General features: G+C 38.9%; 2 non-coding genes across 2 annotated transcripts; both read left to right on the top strand.

The window, feature by feature from the left end:
- Positions 1 to 11,504: 11,504 nt before the first annotated feature.
- LOC112731468 (small nucleolar RNA R71) lies at positions 11,505 to 11,612 on the top strand. The gene has a single exon (XR_003167243.1). It is a non-coding gene; the product is annotated as a small nucleolar RNA R71 (small nucleolar RNA).
- Positions 11,613 to 19,395: 7,783 nt separating this feature from the next.
- On the top strand, positions 19,396 to 19,503 carry LOC112731467 (small nucleolar RNA R71). Its single transcript, XR_003167242.1, has one exon. It is a non-coding gene; the product is annotated as a small nucleolar RNA R71 (small nucleolar RNA).
- The last annotated feature ends 334 nt before the right edge of the window (positions 19,504 to 19,837 follow it).

Below are 19,837 nucleotides of genomic sequence, written 5' to 3'. Positions count from 1 at the left end.
CAAACACAAGGTAGCCACACCATACCATCCACAGACAAGTGGGCAAGCCGAAATATCTAATAGGGAACTCAAAAGAATCCTGGAAAAGACTGTGGGAACTTCAAGGAAGGACTGGTCGATTAAGCTAGATGATGCTCTTTGGGCATATAGGACAGCTTTCAAAACACCAATTGGAATGTCTCCTTACCAACTAGTATATGGAAAAGCTTGCCATTTGCCACTGGAGTTGGAGCACAAGGCATACTGGGCCTTGAAACTTTTGAACTTGGACAGCAAAGCTGCTGGAGAAAGAAGGATGTTGCAAATTCAAGAGTTGGAAGAATTCAGAGCTGAAGCTTATGAGAATGCCAAAATTTACAAAGAAAGAGCAAAGAAGAAGCATGACAGCAACATAGCCCCAAGGAAATTTGAAGAAGGACAAAAAGTATTGCTCTACAATTCTAGGCTGAAGCTATTCCCAGGGAAGCTAAAATCAAGGTGGTCTGGACCATTCCTTGTCACCAAGGTCTCCCAATATGGACAAGTAGAAATCATGGAAGAAAAGTCACAACGAACCTTCACTGTGAACGGTCAAAGACTCAAACATTACTTGGGAGATGTGGAGGAGAAAGACAAGGTTAAATATCACCTCAACTGAGGAAGACAACCGTCAAGCTAATGACGTTAAAGAAGCGCTTGTTGGGAGGCAACCCAACCTGAGGTAATATCCCTTTGCTGTTTCTTTTATTTGTTTCAATAAAAAGGGTGAAGTAGTTTCTGTGCATTGCAAAGAATTAAGTTTGGTGTTTCACACCAAACAATGAATTCGTGGATCAATAATTCAAAGGGGAATGTGTGACTCTAAGTTTGGTGTTCCACCAAAAAGATCAACTGAACACAACAACCTTTGAATTATATGAAAGGAACAACCATTCTAAGCAATCACAGAAATGCTTAAAATCCTTAGCAGCAACTTCATTCCAAGGAGAACTCAAGGATTCAAAGAACAGAGAAGTAAGTAGGAGACTAAGTTTGGTGTTCACACACCAACTTAAGACTCAGACACTTGCCCATACATAGTTGAGCTAACCACTCAAGTGCTTGAGAAGCAAGCAACTTCATCACTCTTTGCAGGAAAGGAAACAAGGATCTTAGAAAGAACATGAAGCAACAACTAGGAGAAGAAGGAGAAATCAAATTGTTCCTGGCAACAAAGAGAAAATAAGAAATTTCACAAGGTGGTGTTGTTCCTTGACAATTCTTTAAAAAGGGCAAACAAAAGCATGCTTGTTCTGGTATAAACTGAAATTGTTGAATCTTTCTGGAATGTAAAGTTTCTAGTATGTTTGTCTGTTTAATGCTTTGAATAAAGTGAATGCCTAGATGTTTGGATATAACTTCACCTTCTTAAACAAATGCTTGCCATGCTTGTTCTGTTTCCAAAAATAAAAGAAAAGTTTGAACAAAAGTAACTTGGCTCAATTAGTGACAAATCAAGTAGAATTAAGTGGTGGTATGCATGCTTGATTGTTTAGTAAGATCACTGGAAATAAAGTGTAGAATTATCATTTTTTGTGTAGAATTTGAAAACTGTCTATGGATCTTGAGGAATAAATGTCTTTGGCCATGAAAAAGAAAGAAAAGAAGAAGAAAAAGCCACTGAAAAAAAAGGGCAACCAAAAAGCAAAAAAATTGAGAAAATAAGCTAGGCACCAATGGTTTGAACTTCTGAGACAAATGTCTGTGGTGTTTATGTATTAAGGATATGCTTGGATGAATAGGTTCTGAGGAGTGTTTCAACACTTGGTAACTTGGGTTAACTAACCCGGGATTATCAACCAAAAGTCCATTATCAAGAGCAACCTAAATACAAAACATTTAGTCACATAAAGAGGTGCTGGACACCAATGTCTCAAGAAGAAATGTGAACTAAAATGCCTGGAGTGGATATGTGTAGTGCACTGATAAGAAAAAGAAAATGCCAAAGGCTTGTGCAACACATGACACTAAGCAAACAAGGAGCAAAGGAGCTCTAAGAAAAAGAAAAGAAAAACAAAGAAGAGAAAAGTGCCAAGGACATAAGAATAACAAGAGGCCATAGCAGTGTTTGATGGATGCAATGAAAAAGTGATAATCTTACCTGATAAGAATGAAAAAGTGATGCTGCAACTTTCTGCATAAAACCCTTCTGATGAACTTCAAATGCTTGCTAATATAGCCAATGTAATTGCTTTCTGTTTCATACTTTCTTCTCAAATAACTCAGGACTTGCTTAGGGACAAGCAAGTATTAAGTTTGGTGTTGTGATGCCAAGGCATCTTAGGCTAGTTTCACTAGCATTTTTCTGTTAGTTTTAGTTGTTTTATGCACTTTCTTGAGCTTAAAGTAACCAAGAATGGTTAAAAGAATAACAAAGCAATGAACCATCCAAACAGTATGATTTTTATGCAAATTTCATGAGTTTTTAGTTATATTACTTGAATGCTATGAATGGAAGATTCTCATGAAAATTTGCAAGACTTTGATGCAGTTGTTTGGATGATTTCAGGAAAGAAGAGGCTAGGCAAGGAAGCAACAAAAATCAATAAAGGAAGCTTGAATATCACATGTGGAGTTTAAGTTCCAGTTTAAGCTTAAACTGGAACTTAAACGGCCAAAATCATAAAAGCTGAGGAAAGGGTGAAAGTGGCGTTTAACCTCCAGTTTAACCTTAAACTGGAAGTTAAACGCCAGAAATGGAAAATGCACCAGGGAGCCATTTCCACGTTTAAGCTCCAATTTAACCTTAAACTGGAGCTTAAACGTGTTCGACCAAGTTTTCTCCTCCAGGGTTGCTTTCTCCATTTCCACGTTTAAGCTCCAGTTTAACCCTAAACTGGAGCTTAAACGTGTTCGACCTCCAGGGGTTGCTTTCTCCGCTTCCACGTTTAAGCTCCAGTTTAACCTTAAACTGGAGCTTAAACGTGTTCGACCTCCAGGATGGCTTTCTCTATTTCCACGTTTAAGCTCCAGTTTAACCTTAAACTGGAGCTTAAACGTGTTCGACCTCCAGGGCTGCTTTTCCTATCTCCACGTTTAAGCTTCAGTTTAACCTTAAACTGAAGCTTAAACGTGCTTCCACAAAAGGCATCACTGGAAGTGTCTGGCGTTTAAGCTGCAGTTTAAGCTTAAACTGCATCTTAAACGCCACTCTTGGAAAAGGTTTCTGGGCCAAAAATATTGCAGTTTAAGTTAGCATTTGAGCACAAACATTAACTTAAACTTACTCTGGTATGAAACCCAATTGAATATCATGGTTTATGGGATTGGGCCTGAAGGATTGATGAGTCTGGAATTTCAATTTGTTGAGTCATGTGTCATTACTTGATTATCACTAAGTTGGCTCAATGAATGTTACAGAATTTGGATCAGCAGCCTCATCAAGATTATGGATCATAAACCCAAAGCAAAAAGAAAGCAGGGAGAGGCCTCAAAGCCCAAGAAACACAACAGAAGCTCAATGAAGAAAGTGTATAAATAGGATAGAATTTAAGTTAGAGGCACTTTTTTTTACCTTTTCATTTTGGAAGTTTTCATACTTTTGTAATTGAATTCAGAGCTATGACTCACTAAACCCCCTTTCATTGGGTTAGGGAGCTCTATTGTAATTCAATGAATCAATAATAGTTTTATCTTCTTCTTCAATCTTTTCTCTTGAATTTTGTTAGAAAGCTTCTCGATCTAATTCCATTGGGTAGTTGTCTTGGGAAAGAAACTACCCATAATTGGAATCCTTCGGAACCTTGGGAAAGGAATGGAGGATTCATGCTAGAGAAGCTTTCTCACAGTGAATTGGATTGGGGTTTGGATGGATATTGTGACATGTAATCCTACCAAATTGTGGTTCATGAAACTGTGTGGTATAATCAGTGATCGAGCATCATCTCTTCTTATGAACATTTAAGCCAAGGGATTGGAAATTTGTTTGTTTTTAGAGAGAATTGGTGAACCAAGGGATTGGGATCCAATCATATAAGATTGCCAAGCAAAAATTCAATGAACGCATTGGTTGAGGAAGAGATAAAAATATTTTGATTCGGAGATCTCAATATCTCCTAAAACCCAATGAATTCCCCATCTCCGATTTCCACTTTCTCTTTACATTCTGCAATTCAATTCATGCAATCACCCCTATTCCCTTTTAATTTCAGCAATTTAGCTTTTCGCTCTTTAATTCATGCAATTTAAGATTCCGCAATTTCAATTTCTTGCCATTTACGTTTCCCGCCAATTTTACATTCCGCAACTCTCATCTAATTCTTGATTCCGCTCAACTAGACACACTTCTAATCCGAATTGCTCATTCAACCAATCCTTGTGGGATTCGACCTCACTCTATTGTGAGTTTTTACTTGACGATAACCGGTGCACTTGCCGGAAGGAATTTTGCCGATTGTGCAATTTCCTAAATCGTAGCATAACAAGTTTATGCGCATCACTCACGCATCATCGTCTCTTCGAATCATGTAAAAGTTCTTAAATAAATACTAGACTAATGACTAAGGATTACATAAGAAGGGTAAAACAGCCTTTTAGTGCTAAAATCCACTTCCATGGCCCTGATACACGAAAAAAAAAATAATAAGTTCCGCGCAATAACTACCGGCAAGTGCACCGGGTCGTATCAAGTAATAAAACTCACTAAAGAGTGAGGTCGATCCCACTAGGATTAAAGGATTAAGCAATCAATAGTTAATTGATTAGCCTAGTTAGACGATTCAGTTTGGAGTGATAAGCAGCAGGAAAGTAAATTGCATCAAGTAAATAAAAGCAGTAAAGTGCAAAAAAGTAAATTGACATAAATGTAAAGTGTAGGAAGTAAATGACAGAAAGTAAAAGAAGAAAAATAAAATGAACATTGGGATCAAGAGATATTGTAATTCTCCGGATCAAGTTCATCTTCATCTCTTCCTCACTCAATGCATTCATTGATCTTCTTGGCAATCTTAAGTGATTGGATCCCAATGTCTTGGCTCACCAATCTTTCTAAGCTTGAACAATTTTCCAATGTCTTGGTTTAATTGTTCATAGGAAGAGATGAAACTTGGTCACTGATTATACCACACACCTTGATAGATCAAAGTATTGGTAGGATTAAATGTCACAATATCCATCCAACCCCCAACCTAATCCAATGTGAGAAAGCCTTTCTAGCATGATTTCCTCATTCCTCTGTCAAGGTTCCGAGGAAATCCAATTATGAACAATTTCTCCGTCGAGACAATTGTTCAATTGAATGAAGGTCAAAAGCTTTCTAGTAAGACCAAGAGAAAAGACAGAGAAAGAATTATGAAAATTACAATTGATCCATTAAATAAGAATAGATCTCTCTAACCCAATGAAGAGTTAGTTCAGTTCATTGTTCTAATTAACAGAAAAGAAAGAAAGTGCAGAATAAAGAAGAAGATGAAGAAATAGAACTAGAAGTGAAACTTCAAATTCATAATGGAAATTAAAAACGAAAATTAAACTAACAAAAAAGAAAAGAAAAGAAAGAAAAGTGCATGAAAGGTGTATGTCAGGGGATATGGATGAATGATTCTGGACTCCCCTCCAATCCAGAATAATTTCTCCAATCCAGCTACTACCTATATATAGGCTTACAAAGATGAAAATACAAATTACAAAATGAATTAAAGTTCCTAATCTAGATCCCTCTTGTGCCTTGGATGAGTGATAATTGATGGGCTCAGCTTGCTTGCATGATGCAGGGGTATATTGAGGCCTTAAGTGATGTTGAAGCATTAAAATTCTGCTCCCAGACCCTGTCTTCAGCGTTTGTGTCAATGTTGGCATGCAAATGTTCCCTCCAAAGCTTTTCTGGTCACGCGTACATGTGACCCTTGCATTTTCCACGTTGAGATGAGCGTTGGAGATAGTGTTGTTGGGCCAACGTTCTACCCACGCGTGTGTGTGCGTGCTTTGTCAATTCTTCACTTTTTACGCGTACGCGTGTGGTGCACGAAATTGTGATGTCCAGGCTCAAACTATTCCTGGCACGTGAGCAACTTGGTATGTGTAATCGTGATTACACATTCATAATTTGTCACAACTTCGATACAACTAACCAGCAAGTGCACTGGGTCGTCCAAGTAATACCTTACGTGAGTAAGGGTCGAATCCCACGGAGATTGTTGGTATGAAGCAAGCTATGGTCACCTTGTAAATCTCAGTCAGGCAGATATAAAGTGATAATGGTGTTTTCGAATATTATATAATAAAATAGGGATAGAGATACTTATGTAAATCATTGGTACGAATTTCAGATAAGCGAATGGAGATGCTTTTCGTTCCTCTGAACCTCTGCTTTCCTGCTATCTTCATCCAATCAGTCTTACTCCTTTCCATGGCTGGCTTTATGCAAGGGCATCACCGTTGTCAGTGGCTACATCCCCTCCTCTCAGTGAATAATATGCTCACGCACCCTATCACGGCACGGCTATTCATCTGTCGGTTCTCGATCATGCTGGAATAGGATTCACCCTCCTTTTGCGTCTGTCACTAACGCCCAACACTCGCGAGTTTGAAGCTCGTCACAGTCATTCAATCATTGAATCCTACTCGGAATACCACAGACAAGGTTTAGACTTTCCGGATTCTCTTGAATGCCGCCATCATTCTAGCTTACGCCACGAAGATTCTGGTTAGGAGATCTAAGAGATATTCATTCTAGCTTATTTCATGTAGAACGGAAGTGGTTGTCAGGCACGTGTTCATAGGGGAGATGGTGATGAGCGTCACACATAATCATCACCTTCATCACGTTCTTGGGTGCGAATGGATATCTTAGAAGCGAAATAAGATGAATTGAATAGAAAACAGTAGTACTTTGCATTAATCTTTGAGGAACAGCAGAGCTCCACACCTTAATCTATGGAGTGTAGAAACTCTACCGTTAAAAATACATAAGTGAAGGTCCAGGCATGGCCGAGATGGCCAGCCCCCTAAAACGTGATCAAAGGATCATAAGGTAATCCAAAGATGCCTAATACAATAGTAAAAGGTCCTATTTATAATAAACTAGCTACTAGGGTTTACATGAGTAAGTAATTGATGCATAAATCCACTTTCGGGGCCCACTTGGTGTGTGTTTGGGCTGAGCCTAAGTGTTGCACGTGCAGAGGCCATTTGTGGAGTTGAACGCCAGTTTTTGTGCCAGTTTGGGCGTTCAACTCTGGTTTTGGATCCTTTTCTGGCGCTGGACGCCAGATTTGGGCAGAAGGCTGGCGTTGAACGCCAGTTTACATCGTCAATTCTTGGCCAAAGTATGCACTATTATATATTGCTGGAAAGCCCTGGATGTCTACTTTCCAACGCAATTGGAAGCGCGCCATTTCGAGTTCTGTAGCTCCAGAAAATCCACTTTGAGTGCAGGGAGGTCAGAATCCAACAGCATCAGCAGTCCTTCTTCAACCTCTGAATCTGATTTCTGCTCAAGTCCCTCAATTTCAGCCAGAAAATACCTGAAATCACAGAAAAACACACAAACTCATAGTAAAGTCCAGAAATGTGAATTTAACATAAAAACTAATGAAAACATCCCTAAAAGTAACTAGATCCTACTAAAAACATGCTAAAAACAATGCCAAAAAGCGTATAAATTATCCGCTCATCACAACACCAAACTTAAATTGTTGCTTGTCCCCAAGCAACTGAAAATCAAATAGGATAAAAAGAATAGAATATACTATAATTTCCAAATTATCAATGAAACAGAGCTTCAATCATATGAGCGGGACTTATAGCTTTTTGCCTCTAGAATAATTTTGGCATCTCACTTTATCCATTGAGGTTCAGAATGATTGGCATCTATAGGAACTCAGAGTTCAGATAGTGTTATTGATTCTCCTAGTTCAGTATGATGATTCTTGAACACAGCTATTTTATGAGTCTTGGCCGTGGCCCTAAGCACTTTGTTTTCCAGTATTACCACCGGATACATAAATGCCACAGACACATAATTGGGTGAACCTTTTCAGATTGTGACTCAGCTTTGCTAAAGTCCCCAATTAGAGGTGTCCAGGGTTCTTAAGCACACTCTTTTTTTGCTTTGGACCTTGACTTTAACCGCTCAGTCTCAAGTTTTCACTTGACACCTACACGCCACAAGCACATGGTTAGGGACAACTTGGTTTAGCCGCTTAGACCAGGATTTTATTCCTTTAGGCCCTCCTATCCACTGATGCTCAAAGCCTTGGGATCCTTTTTATTTGCCCTTGCCTTTTGGTTTTAAGGGTTATTGGCTTTTTGCTCTTGCCTCTTGGTTTTAAGAGCTTTTGGCTTTTTCTGCTTGCTTTTTCTTTTTCTTTCTATTTTTTTTCGCCTATTTTTTTTTTTATTTTTTTTCTGCAAGCTTTGTTCTTTGCTGCTTTTTCTTGCTTCAAGAATCATTTTTATGATTTTTCAGATTATCAAATAACATGTCTCCTAGTCATCATTCTTTCAAGAGCCAACATATTTAACATTCTTAAACAACAACTTCAAAAGACATATGCACTGTTCAAGCATACATTCAGAAAACAAGAAGCATTGTCACCACATCAATATAATTAAACTAAGTTCAAGGATAAATTCAAAACTCATGTACTTCTTGTTCTTTTGATTTAAAACATTTTTTTTAAGAGAGGTGATGGATTCATAGGACATTTATAACTTTAAGACATAGTTACTACTACTAATGATCATGTAATGAAGACACAAACATAGATAAGCATATAACATAGAAAATGAAAAATAGAGAAAGTAAGAACAAGGAATGAGTCCACCTTAGTGATGTCCTTGAGCTCTTCTATGTCTCTTCCTTGTCTTTGCTGCTCCTCCTTCATTGCTTTTAGATCTTCTCTGATTTCATGAAGGATGATGGAGTGCTCTTGATGTTCCACCCTTAGTTGCTTCCAATAATTGTGTGGAAGAAAATGTATCCCCTGAGGTATCTCAGGGATCTCTTGATTTGCAGTCAAATGTTCTACCACTGAGCTATAGACCCTTGATGGAAGCTTTTGTCTTCCCTTTCCTCTTTCTAGAGGCTTCTCTGGCCTTAGGTGCCATCAATGGTTATGGAAAAAACAAAAAAGCTATGCTTTTTACCACACCAAACTTAGAATGTTGCTCGCCCTCGAGCAAAAGAAGAAAGAATAGAAGAATAAGAAGAAGATATGGAGGAGATGGAGGGAGATGTGTATTCGGCCATATGGGTGGGATTGGGTGGGAAAGAGATGTTGAATTTTGAAGGAAAGTGGGTGTTTGGATGTGAGTGGTAAAGAGTTAATAGGGAAGAGTGTTTATTGGGAATAGAGGATGATTGAGAAGAGAGAAGAGAGTGAGTGGAGGTAGGTGGGGATCCTGTGGGGTCCACAGATCCTGAGGTGATCCTGTGAGGTCCACAGATCTTGAGGTGTCAAGGCATTTACATCCCTGCACCAATTTAGGCATGCAAAATGCCCTTGCACACAACTCTGGGCGTTCAGCGCCAGGTTGGTGCCCATTTTGGGCGTTCAACGCCCATTTGCTGCCATTTCTGGCGTTGAACGCCAGAACCATGCTTGTTCTGGGCGTTCAGCGCCAGAACTATGCTCTGTTCTGGCGTTTGAACGCCAGACAGATGCTCCTCCAGGGTGTGATTTTTCTTTTGCTGTTTTTGATTCCGTTTTTGAATTTTTTGTTTATTTTGTGACTCCACATGATCATGAACCTAAGAAAACATGAAAAACAATAAAAATAAGAATTAGATAAACATTGGGTTGCCTCCCAACAAGCGCTTCTTTAATATCAATAGCTTGACAGTGGGCTCTCATGGAGCCTCACAGATGTGCAGAGCTTTGTTGAGACTCTCCAACACCAAACTTAGAGTTTGGATATGGGAGTTCAACACCAAACTTAGAGTTTGGTTGTGGCCTCCCAACACCAAACTTAGATTTTAACTGTGGGGGCTCTGGTTGACTCTGCTTGGAGAGAAGCTTTTGCTACTTCCTCCCCATGGTTGCAGAGGGAGATCCTTGAGTTTTAAACACAAGGGAGTTCTCATTCCATTGAAGGAATATTTCACCTCTGTCAACATCAATCACAGCTCTTGCTGTGGCCAGGAAAGGTCTTCCTAGGATGATGGATTCATCCTCTTCCTTTCCAGTATCCAGGACTATGAAATCAGCAGGGATGTAAAGGCCTTCAACCTTTACTAACACGTCCTCTACTTGTCCATAAGCCTGTTTTCTAGAGCTGTCTGCCATCTCTAATGAGATTTTAGCAGCTTACACCCCATAGATTCCCAGTTTCTCTATTACAGAGAGGGGCATGAGGTTTATTCCTGAACTAAGGTCACACAGAGCCTTAAAGACCATGGTGCCTATGGTGCAGGGTATTATGAACTTTCCAGGATCCTGTCTCTTCTGAGGCACTGTCAGTTGATCCAGATCACTTAGTTCATTGATGAACAAGGGAGGTTCAACTTCCCAAGTATCAATGCCAAATAGTTTGGCATTCAGCTTCATGATTGCACCAAGGAACTTGGTAGCTTGCTCTTCAGTAACATCCTCATTCTCTTCAGAAGAGGGATACTCATCAGAGCTCATGAAGGGCATAAGGAGGTTCAATGGAATCTATATGGTCTCTAGATGAGCCTCAGAATCCTTTGGTTCCTCAGAGGGAAGCTCCTTATTGACCACTGGACGTCCCAGGAGGTCTTCCTCCTTGGGATTCACGTCCTCTCCTCTCCTCACAGGTTCGGCCATGGCGCTTATGTCAATGGCCTTGCACTCTCCTTTTGGATTCTCTTCTGTATTGCTTGGGAGAGTACTAGGAGGGATTTCAGTGATCCTTTTACTCAGCTGGCCCACTTGTGCTTCCAGATTTCTAATGGAAGATCTTGTTTCATTCATGAAACTTACAGTGGCCTTAGATAGATCAGAGACTAAGTTTGCTAAATTAGAAGCATTTTGTTCAGAGTTCTCTGTCTGTTGCTGAGTTGATGATGGAAAAGGCTTGCTATTGCTAAACCTGTTTCTTCCACCATTATTAAAGCCTTGTTGGGGCTTTTGATCCTTCCATGAGAAATTTGGATGATTTCTCCATGTTGAGTTATAGGTGTTTCCATAAGGTTCACCTAAATAATTTACCTCTGCTATTGCAGGGTTCTCAGGATCATAGGCTTCTTCTTCAGAAGATGCCTCTTGAGTACTGTTGGATGCAGCTTGCACTCCATGCAGACTCTGATAGATCATATTGACTTGCTGAGTCAATATTTTATTCTGAGCCAATATGGCATTCAGAGTATCAACTTCAAGAACTCCCTTCTTCATAGGCGTCCCATTATTCACATGATTCCTTTCAGAAGTGTACATGAACTGGTTATTAGCAACCATGTCAATGAGTTCTTGAGCTTCTGCAGGCGTTTTCTTTAGGTGAATGGATCCACCTGCAGAAGTGTCCAGTGACATCTTTGATAGCTCAGATAAACCATCATAGAATATATCCAGGATGGTCCATTCTGAAAGCATGTCAGAAGGACACTTTTTGGTCAACTGTTTGTATCTTTCCCAAGCTTCATAGAGGGATTCACCTTCTTTCTGTCTGAAGGTTTGAACATCCGCTCTAAGCTTGCTCAGCTTTTGAGGAGGAAAGTACTTGGCTAAGAAAGCCGTGACCAGCTTATCCCAAGAGTTCAGGCTATCTTTGGGTTGAGAATCCAACCATAATCTAGCTCTGTCTCTTATAGCAAAAGGGAAAAGCATGAGCCTATAGACTTCAGGATCTACTCCATTAGTCTTAACAGTATCACATATCTGCAAGAATTCAGTTAAGAACTGAAAAGGATCTTCAGATGGAAGTCCATGAAACTTGCAGTTCTGCTGCATCAGAGAAACTAACTGAGGTTTCAGCTCAAAGTTGTTTGCTCCAATGGCAGGAATGGAGATGCTTCTTCCATGTAAATTGGAATTAGGTGCAGTAAAGTCACCAAGCATTCTCCTTGCATTGTTGTTGGGTTCGGCTGCCATTTCCTTTACTTGTTCGAAATTTTCAATCAAGTTGTCTCTGGATTGTTGTAATTTAGCTTCTCTTAATTTTCTCTTCAGAGTCCTTTCAGGTTCTGGATCAGCTTCAACAAGAATACCTTTTTCTCTGTCCCTACTCATAAGAAAGAGAAGAGAACAAGAAAAGAAGAGGAATCCTCTATGTCACAGTAAAGAGGTTCCCTATTGTTAGTAGAAAAAAAAGAAGAAGAAATTCGAACACAGATAGAAGAGGGGGTTCGAATTTGGTGATGATGTGAGGAAGAGATGTTAGTAGATGAATAAACAAATAAATTAAGATGAGAGAGAAGGAGGGAATTTTCGAAAATTAATTTTGAAAAGGAGTTAGTGATTTTTGAAAATAGTTTTTGAAAAATGTTTAGTATATTTTTTTTTTTCGAAAATTTTTGAAATCAAAAATAAAAATAAAAATAATTAGTTAATTAAAAAGAAATTTTTGAAAAAGAGGGAAGATATTTTCGAAAATTAGAGAGAGAGAGTTAGTTAGGTAGTTTTGAAAAAGTTAAGAAACAAACAAAAAGTTAGTTAGTTAGTTGAAACAAATTTTTAAAAGATAAGAGGTTAGGAAGTTAGAAAAGATATTTTGAAAAGATATTTTTGAAAAAGATAAGATAAGAAGATATTTTTGAAAAGATATGATAGAAATTAGTTTTGAAAAAGATTTGATTTTTAAAATCTCAATTAATGACTTGATTCATAAGAAATCACAAGATATGATTCTAGAACTTAAAGTTTGAATCTTTCTTAACAAGCAAGTAACAAACTTCAAATTTTTGAATCAAAACATTAATTAATTATGTTATTTTCGAAAATTATGATATAAAATAAGAAAAAGGTTTTTGAAAATTATTTTTTTGGAATTTTCGAAAATAACCATGAATTTTGAAAAAGATTTTGAAAAAGATAAGATTTTCAAATTGAAAATTTGATTTGACTCATGAGAAACAATTTGATTTTAAAAATTTTTGAAAAAGTCAACTCAAATTTTCGAATTTGATGAGAGAAAAAGGGAAAGATATTTTTTTGATTTTTTTTGAATTTTTATGAAAACATGAAAATTATGCAATGCATGAAATTTTTAGATCAAAACAATGAATGCATGCAAGAATGCTATGAATGTCAAGATGAACACCAAGAACACTATGAAGATTATGATGAACATCAAGAACATATTTTTGAAAAATTTTTAATGCAAAGAAAACATGCAAGACACCAAACTTAGAATTTTTTAATGCTTAGACATTAAGAATTCAAGAATGCATATGATAAACATGAAAAGACACAAAACAAAAATTCATCAAGATCAAACAAGAAGACTTACCAAGAACAACTTGAAGATCATGAAGAACACCATGAATGCATGAATTTTCGAAAAATGCAAGATGCACATGCAATTGACACCAAACTTATAACATGACTCAAGACTCAAACAAGAAACACAAAATATATATATTTTTTATGATTTTATGATTTTTTTTGTATTTTTATTTTAATTTTTTCGAAAATATTTGGGAAAAAGGAAGTAATGAATTCATAGTCCTCAATCAAAATCCTGGGAATTGGACATGGCTTAATAGCCAGCCAATCTAAACCATGTTACATGAAACACTAGAATTCATTCTTAAAAATGTTGAAGAAAAATATATTTTTGAAAACATTTTTTTTTTAAAATTTTTTTTTTCGAAAACAAAGGAGAAAATTTTGAAAGATTTTTGAAAAAAATTTTGAAAAGAAAACAAAAAGAAAATTACCTAATCTGAGCAACAAGATGAACCGTCAGTTGTCCAAACTCAAACAATCCCCGGCAACGGCGCCAAAAACTTGGTGCACGAAATTGTGATGTCCAGGCTCAAACTATTCCTGGCACGTGAGCAACTTAGTATGCGTAATCGTGATTACACATTCATAATTTGTCACAACTTCGATACAACTAACCAGCAAGTGCACTGGGTCGTCCAAGTAATACCTTACGTGAGTAAGGGTCGAATCCCACGGAGATTGTTGGTATGAAGCAAGCTATGGTCACCTTGTAAATCTCAGTCAGGCAGATATAAAGTGATAATGGTGTTTTTGAATATTATATAATAAAATAGGGATAGAGATACTTATGTAAATCATTGGTACGAATTTCAGATAAGCGAATGGAGATGCTTTTCGTTCCTCTGAACCTCTGCTTTCCTGCTATCTTCATCCAATCAGTCTTACTCCTTTCCATGGCTGGCTTTATGCAAGGGCATCACCGTTGTCAGTGGCTACATCCCCTCCTCTCAGTGAATAATATGCTCACGCACCCTATCACGGCACGGCTATTCATCTGTCGGTTCTCGATCATGCTGGAATAGGATTCACCCTCCTTTTGCGTCTGTCACTAACGCCCAGCACTCGCGAGTTTGAAGCTCGTCACAGTCATTCAATCATTGAATCCTACTCGTAATACCACAGACAAGGTTTAGACTTTCCAGATTCTCTTGAATGCCGCCATCATTCTAGCTTACGCCACGAAGATTCTGGTTAGGAGATCTAAGAGATATTCATTCTAGCTTATTTCATGTAGAACGGAAGTGGTTGTCAGGCACGTGTTCATAGGGGAGATGGTGATGAGCGTCACACATAATCATCACCTTCATCACGTTCTTGGGTGCGAATGGATATCTTAGAAGCGAAATAAGATGAATTGAATAGAAAACAGTAGTACTTTGCATTAATCTTTGAGGAACAGCAGAGCTCCACACCTTAATCTATGGAGTGTAGAAACTCTACCGTTAAAAATACATAAGTGAAGGTCCAGGCATGGCCGAGATGTCCAGCCCCCTAAAACGTGATCAAAGGATCATAAGGTAATCCAAAGATGCCTAAAACAATAGTAAAAGGTCCTATTTATAATAAACTAGCTACTAGGGTTTACATGAGTAAGTAATTGATGCATAAATCCACTTTCGGGGCCCACTTGGTGTGTGTTTGGGCTGAGCCTAAGTGTTGCACGTGCAGAGGCCATTTGTGGAGTTGAACGCCAGTTTCTGTGCCAGTTTGGGCGTTCAACTCTGGTTTTGGATCCTTTTCTGGCGCTGGACGCCAGATTTGGGCAGAAGGCTGGCGTTGAACGCCAGTTTACATCGTCAATTCTTGGCCAAAGTATGCACTATTATATATTGCTGGAAAGCCCTGGATGTCTACTTTCCAACGCAAGTAGAAGCGCGCCATTTCGAGTTCTGTAGCTCCAGAAAATCCACTTTGAGTGCAGGGAGGTCAGAATCCAACAGCATCAGCAGTCCTTCTTCAACCTCTGAATCTGATTTCTGCTCAAGTCCCTCAATTTCAGCCAGAAAATACCTGAAATCACAGAAAAACACACAAACTCATAGTAAAGTCCAGAAATGTGAATTTAACATAAAAACTAATGAAAACATCCCTAAAAGTAACTAGATCCTACTAAAAACATGCTAAAAACAATGCCAAAAAGCGTATAAATTATCCGCTCATCACAACACCAAACTTAAATTGTTGCTTGTCCCCAAGCAACTGAAAATCAAATAGGATAAAAAGAATAGAATATACTATAATTTCCAAATTATCAATGAAACAGAGCTTCAATCATATGAGCGGGACTTATAGCTTTTTGCCTCTAGAATAATTTTGGCATCTCACTTTATCCATTGAGGTTCAGAATGATTGGCATCTATAGGAACTCAGAGTTCAGATAGTGTTATTGATTCTCCTAGTTCAGTATGATGATTCTTGAACACAACTATTTTATGAGTCTTGGCCGTGGCCCTAAGCACTTTGTTTTCCAGTATTACCACCGGATACATAAATGCCACAGACACATAATTGGGTGAACCTTTTCAGATTGTGACTCAGCTTTGCTAAAGTCCCCAATTAGAGGTGTCCAGGGTTCTTAAGCACACTCTTTTTTTGCTTTGGACCTTGACTTTAACCGCTCAGTCTCAAGTTTTCACTTGACACCTACACGCCACAAGCACATGGTTAGGGACAACTTGGTTTAGCCGCTTAGACCAGGATTTTATTCCTTTAGGCCCTCCTATCCACTGATGCTCAAAGCCTTGGGATCCTTTTTATTTGCCCTTGCCTTTTGGTTTTAAGGGTTATTGGCTTTTTGCTCTTGCCTCTTGGTTTTAAGAGCTTTTGGCTTTTTCTGCTTGCTTTTTCTTTTTCTTTCTATTTTTTTTCGCCTATTTTTTTTTATTTTTTTTCTGCAAGCTTTGTTCTTTGCTGCTTTTTCTTGCTTCAAGAATCATTTTTATGATTTTTCAGATTATCAAATAACATGTCTCCTAGTCATCATTCTTTCAAGAGCCAACATATTTAACATTCTTAAACAACAACTTCAAAAGACATATGCACTGTTCAAGCATACATTCAGAAAACAAGAAGCATTGTCACCACATCAATATAATTAAACTAAGTTCAAGGATAAATTCAAAACTCATGTACTTCTTGTTCTTTTGATTTAAAACATTTTTTTTAAGAGAGGTGATGGATTCATAGGACATTTATAACTTTAAGACATAGTTACTACTACTAATGATCATGTAATGAAGACACAAACATAGATAAGCATATAACATAGAAAATGAAAAATAGAGAAAGTAAGAACAAGGAATGAGTCCACCTTAGTGATGTCCTTGAGCTCTTCTATGTCTCTTCCTTGTCTTTGCTGCTCCTCCTTCATTGCTTTTAGATCTTCTCTGATTTCATGAAGGATGATGGAGTGCTCTTGATGTTCCACCCTTAGTTGCTTCCAATAATTGTGTGGAAGAAAATGTATCCCCTGAGGTATCTCAGGGATCTCTTGATTTGCAGTCAAATGTTCTACCACTGAGCTATAGACCCTTGATGGAAGCTTTTGTCTTCCCTTTCCTCTTTCTAGAGGCTTCTCTGGCCTTAGGTGCCATCAATGGTTATGGAAAAAACAAAAAAGCTATGCTTTTTACCACACCAAACTTAGAATGTTGCTCGCCCTCGAGCAAAAGAAGAAAGAATAGAAGAATAAGAAGAAGATATGGAGGAGATGGAGGGAGATGTGTATTCGGCCATATGGGTGGGATTGGGTGGGAAAGAGATGTTGAATTTTGAAGGAAAGTGGGTGTTTGGATGTGAGTGGTAAAGAGTTAATAGGGAAGAGTGTTTATTGGGAATAGAGGATGATTGAGAAGAGAGAAGAGAGTGAGTGGAGGTAGGTGGGGATCCTGTGGGGTCCACAGATCCTGAGGTGATCCTGTGAGGTCCACAGATCTTGAGGTGTCAAGGCATTTACATCCCTGCACCAATTTAGGCATGCAAAATGCCCTTGCACACAACTCTGGGCGTTCAGCGCCAGGTTGGTGCCCATTTTGGGCGTTCAACGCCCATTTGCTGCCATTTCTGGCGTTGAACGCCAGAACCATGCTTGTTCTGGGCGTTCAGCGCCAGAACTATGCTCTGTTCTGGCGTTTGAACGCCAGACAGATGCTCCTCCAGGGTGTGATTTTTCTTTTGCTGTTTTTGATTCCGTTTTTGAATTTTTTGTTTATTTTGTGACTCCACATGATCATGAACCTAAGAAAACATGAAAAACAATAAAAATAAGAATTAGATAAACATTGGGTTGCCTCCCAACAAGCGCTTCTTTAATATCAATAGCTTGACAGTGGGCTCTCATGGAGCCTCACAGATGTGCAGAGCTTTGTTGAGACTCTCCAACACCAAACTTAGAGTTTGGATATGGGAGTTCAACACCAAACTTAGAGTTTGGTTGTGGCCTCCCAACACCAAACTTAGATTTTAACTGTGGGGGCTCTGGTTGACTCTGCTTGGAGAGAAGCTTTTGCTACTTCCTCCCCATGGTTGCAGAGGGAGATCCTTGAGTTTTAAACACAAGGGAGTTCTCATTCCATTGAAGGAATATTTCACCTCTGTCAACATCAATCACAGCTCTTGCTGTGGCCAGGAAAGGTCTTCCTAGGATGATGGATTCATCCTCTTCCTTTCCAGTATCCAGGACTATGAAATCAGCAGGGATGTAAAGGCCTTCAACCTTTACTAACACGTCCTCTACTTGTCCATAAGCCTGTTTTCTAGAGCTGTCTGCCATCTCTAATGAGATTTTAGCAGCTTACACCCCATAGATTCCCAGTTTCTCTATTACAGAGAGGGGCATGAGGTTTATTCCTGAACTAAGGTCACACAGAGCCTTAAAGACCATGGTGCCTATGGTGCAGGGTATTATGAACTTTCCAGGATCCTGTCTCTTCTGAGGCACTGTCAGTTGATCCAGATCACTTAGTTCATTGATGAACAAGGGAGGTTCAACTTCCCAAGTATCAATGCCAAATAGTTTGGCATTCAGCTTCATGATTGCACCAAGGAACTTGGTAGCTTGCTCTTCAGTAACATCCTCATTCTCTTCAGAAGAGGGATACTCATCAGAGCTCATGAAGGGCATAAGGAGGTTCAATGGAATCTATATGGTCTCTAGATGAGCCTCAGAATCCTTTGGTTCCTCAGAGGGAAGCTCCTTATTGACCACTGGACGTCCCAGGAGGTCTTCCTCCTTGGGATTCACGTCCTCTCCTCTCCTCACAGGTTCGGCCATGGCGCTTATGTCAATGGCCTTGCACTCTCCTTTTGGATTCTCTTCTGTATTGCTTGGGAGAGTACTAGGAGGGATTTCAGTGATCCTTTTACTCAGCTGGCCCACTTGTGCTTCCAGATTTCTAATGGAAGATCTTGTTTCATTCATGAAACTTACAGTGGCCTTAGATAGATCAGAGACTAAGTTTGCTAAATTAGAAGCATTTTGTTCAGAGTTCTCTGTCTGTTGCTGAGTTGATGATGGAAAAGGCTTGCTATTGCTAAACCTGTTTCTTCCACCATTATTAAAGCCTTGTTGGGGCTTTTGATCCTTCCATGAGAAATTTGGATGATTTCTCCATGTTGAGTTATAGGTGTTTCCATAAGGTTCACCTAAATAATTTACCTCTGCTATTGCAGGGTTCTCAGGATCATAGGCTTCTTCTTCAGAAGATGCCTCTTGAGTACTGTTGGATGCAGCTTGCACTCCATGCAGACTCTGATAGATCATATTGACTTGCTGAGTCAATATTTTATTCTGAGCCAATATGGCATTCAGAGTATCAACTTCAAGAACTCCCTTCTTCATAGGCGTCCCATTATTCACATGATTCCTTTCAGAAGTGTACATGAACTGGTTATTAGCAACCATGTCAATGAGTTCTTGAGCTTCTGCAGGCGTTTTCTTTAGGTGAATGGATCCACCTGCAGAAGTGTCCAGTGACATCTTTGATAGCTCAGATAAACCATCATAGAATATATCCAGGATGGTCCATTCTGAAAGCATGTCAGAAGGACACTTTTTGGTCAACTGTTTGTATCTTTCCCAAGCTTCATAGAGGGATTCACCTTCTTTCTGTCTGAAGGTTTGAACATCCGCTCTAAGCTTGCTCAGCTTTTGAGGAGGAAAGTACTTGGCTAAGAAAGCCGTGACCAGCTTATCCCAAGAGTTCAGGCTATCTTTGGGTTGAGAATCCAACCATAATCTAGCTCTGTCTCTTATAGCAAAAGGGAAAAGCATGAGCCTATAGACTTCAGGATCTACTCCATTAGTCTTAACAGTATCACATATCTGCAAGAATTCAGTTAAGAACTGAAAAGGATCTTCAGATGGAAGTCCATGAAACTTGCAGTTCTGCTGCATCAGAGAAACTAACTGAGGTTTCAGCTCAAAGTTGTTTGCTCCAATGGCAGGAATGGAGATGCTTCTTCCATGTAAATTG

The sequence above is a fragment of the Arachis hypogaea genome, chromosome 12 (genome assembly GCF_003086295.3).
Source record: "Arachis hypogaea cultivar Tifrunner chromosome 12, arahy.Tifrunner.gnm2.J5K5, whole genome shotgun sequence".
In the NCBI taxonomy this organism is placed as follows: Eukaryota; Viridiplantae; Streptophyta; class Magnoliopsida; order Fabales; family Fabaceae; genus Arachis; species Arachis hypogaea.
The sequence above is the reverse complement of the archived record's forward strand: the minus strand, read 5'-3'. Positions and strand labels throughout refer to the sequence as shown.